This window comes from Ixodes scapularis, unplaced genomic scaffold, assembly GCF_016920785.2.
Source record: "Ixodes scapularis isolate PalLabHiFi unplaced genomic scaffold, ASM1692078v2 PGA_scaffold2__306_contigs__length_199485367, whole genome shotgun sequence".
Taxonomy (NCBI): Eukaryota; Metazoa; Arthropoda; class Arachnida; order Ixodida; family Ixodidae; genus Ixodes; species Ixodes scapularis.
In genome coordinates, this window is record NW_024609857.1 from 132,431,596 (window position 1) to 132,435,224 (window position 3,629).

Sequence of the window (3,629 nt, forward strand, 5' to 3'; positions counted from 1 at the left end):
ATATGCGTTCCACGAACTCACACGAGTTTCGTATGTATGTAGTAGTATTTCCAGTGAGAGGAGATAGAACTCGGTGGAGATAGTCGCATAATGCTCTGAGTGGTGATGTTGTAAAATCTACGATAGGTCTCAGGGGAACGTCAGGTTTATGAATCTTGGGGAGTCCGTAGAATCCCGGTGCGAATCCATTTCTGCAGATGAGGCGCAGGTAAAGGTTCTTCGATTCCGGGTGTTCTTTGAAAATGAGCGCCAGGGTCCTGTTCAAGTTTCTCTGTATTGCTGATGTTGGGTCCCGTTTGAGTTTCTTGTAAGCCGAGCAGTCAAGAAGCTGGTTGGCTTTATCTTCATAGGTATCCCGGTCAAGGACGACGGTTGAGTTACCCTTGTCTGCTGGCAAAATTACAATGTTTTTGTCATCCCTGAGCCTTCGGAGTGCTGTACATTCTTCTTTCGAAAGGTTATGAGGTCGATATCGTGTAGACTTCGACAGGACGCCAATGGCTTTCATACGGACGCCTTCTCGTACGTCAGGGTCCAGGTGCATGACGCCCTCCTCTATGGCCGCGACCATCCGGGGTAGAGGTAGCCGTGCAGTGGTCAAGTTGTAGTTGTGCCCTCTTGCAAGAACCTCAACTTCATGTGGGGAGAGTGACCTGGAAGATAGGTTGGTGACAAATGCGGAATTGACGATCTTCTGTCTTGCCTCGTTTCTTTTGTTCAGCGTCAAAAGTTTCTTTACTTGCGACCTCCGGTGTTTTTGTAAGACCGTCTGAGCGCAGTTTTCTGCGAACAGCTGCAATGATGGGAAAATGTCTGGAATACGGTTTTCTAGCTGTCGACGTATAAAGAACAAGTCCAACTGCTTTTTCTTCAAGGTGGAGTAGCATTCATGAAGTCGCGCCTTTACCAGCAGGTGCTCTGCACGCATCACAATCTTGTGGCCTTCCTGTGTGTTAACATGGCGTTTGAGGCGTAGACTTTGAGGGACCACTTGCCTGTCGCGGCACGCCTTGGTAAATTCCAGGTGCGTTTCGAATGAAGAGATGCTGCGGTTTATGTTGACATACCGCTTCGCCAGTTGTGCTGTCTCCCGCCCAAAGTCTTGGAGCAAAGACTTGAAGGTAAACATGTTCGGCAGATATCTGCCTGGTTGGGTGAATTTAAATGTAAAGAATAAAGAAATACGCCAACCAAAAAGTCGAAAAATTGTCCCAACGTTTCGAAACAGTTCGTTTCTTCCTCAGGGGCGACTAAACGGGATAATAGCTTCTTTGTCTTTCTTTGAACTGGCTATCTCTTCTTCTTCATTGTCGATTGCTGGTTGTCTTCGTTTCGCCTGCGCCGTCTTGATTGTATCTCGTAACCCATGAACATATAAACTGGGTAAGGTGCCTAGAGACCTATTGATGTTATTTGCGGTGTTTTGAATATGCCAGGATTCTATCAGCTGTCTTCTGCGTAGGTTCGTCTCAGTACCCAGAATGCTTGCATCTTCAAATCCGATACGGTGGTCATTAACTTCACAGTGCTCCGCCAGAGCACTGCGTTCGCGGTCGAAGTTGCGTACGTCATTTTTGTGTTGACGGAGCCGTTCTTGTAAGTTTTTAGTTTCTCCAATGTAGGAGGCGGGGCACTGGGTGCAGGATATTTGGTAAATTACACCCTGGGCCCTTTCCTTGGGTGGACGACTTTTTGGCCGAGGTAGAAAACGCCCGAGTGTGGTCACAGGTTTATGGGCCACGGTGACGTGTTCTCTTGCAAAAATCCTGGATAGTGTTTCACTTATCCCTTTTGTGTAGGGTATGCTGATGCGTGCAATCGGTTTAGGACGTGCAGTCCCAGTAGGTTGCCCGTCTCGGCGACTGCGGTTTAGACGGTGAGTGATCTGGCGAATGAAGTTACCTGTGTATCCATTATTTTTTAGATCACGGGTGATCGCTTGCTCCTCTTTCCTTTTGTCTGTTGCAGATGAACATATATTCTTTGCCCTCATCAGAAGTGTCGAAACTACTGACGCTTTGTGACCCAAGATTCATAAACCTGACGTTCCCCTGAGACCTATCGTAGATTTTACAACATCACCACTCAGAGCATTATGCGACTATCTCCACCGAGTTCTATCTCCTCTCACTGGAAATACTACTACATACATACGAAACTCGTGTGAGTTCGTGGAACGCATATCACAGATAAAGGTCAGCCATGACGAGTGCCTGGTGTCATTCGACGTCATTTCCCTTTTTACGAATGTTCCCGTTCCCTTGGCCATCGCTGCAACCAGGGAAGCTCTCGAGAAAGACGAGGACCTGGACACCCGGACATGCCTCAGCAGGGATGAGCTATGTCGCCTACTTGAGTTTTGTCTCTCGAACACCTACTTCACCTTCAAGGGGGAGTTCTACCAACAGACCAGCGGAACGGCAATGGGCGCTTCCATCTCAGTCACAATGGCCAACCTGGCAATGGAAGCGATTGAGCACAAGGCGCTACAATCATTCAACCCCAAGCCCCAAATATTCCTGCGGTACGTCGACGACTGCTTCTGTATCATGCAAGCGTCAGAAGTGGACAACTTCCTGGCTCACTTGAACTCCATTGAACCAGCCATCCAATTCACGGTGGAGCACGAAATGCACGGCTGTTTACCTTTCCTTGACGTGCTAATCAAAAGACAGGGTGAGGCACTGAATTTTACAGTGTATAGGAAGCCTACGCACACGGGACGATACCTCCAATTTGATTCAAACCACCCGCTAAGTCACAAAGCGTCAGTAGTTTCGACACTTCTGATGAGGGCAAAGAATATATGTTCATCTGCAACAGACAAAAGGAAAGAGGAGCAAGCGATCACCCGTGATCTAAAAAATAATGGATACACAGGTAACTTCATTCGCCAGATCACTCACCGTCTAAACCGCAGTCGCCGAGACGGGCAACCTACTGGGACTGCACGTCCTAAACCGATTGCACGCATCAGCATACCCTACACAAAAGGGATAAGTGAAACACTATCCAGGATTTTTGCAAGAGAACACGTCACCGTGGCCCATAAACCTGTGACCACACTCGGGCGTTTTCTACCTCGGCCAAAAAGTCGTCCACCCAAGGAAAGGGCCCAGGGTGTAATTTACCAAATATCCTGCACCCAGTGCCCCGCCTCCTACATTGGAGAAACTAAAAACTTACAAGAACGGCTCCGTCAACACAAAAATGACGTACGCAACTTCGACCGCGAACGCAGTGCTCTGGCGGAGCACTGTGAAGTTAATGACCACCGTATCGGATTTGAAGATGCAAGCATTCTGGGTACTGAGACGAACCTACGCAGAAGACAGCTGATAGAATCCTGGCATATTCAAAACACCGCAAATAACATCAATAGGTCTCTAGGCACCTTACCCAGTTTATATGTTCATGGGTTACGAGATACAATCAAGACGGCGCAGGCGAAACGAAGACAACCAGCAATCGACAATGAAGAAGAAGAGATAGCCAGTTCAAAGAAAGACAAAGAAGCTATTATCCCGTTTAGTCGCCCCTGAGGAAGAAACGAACTGTTTCGAAACGTTGGGACAATTTTTCGACTTTTTGGTTGGCGTATTTCTTTATTCTTTACATTTAAATTCACC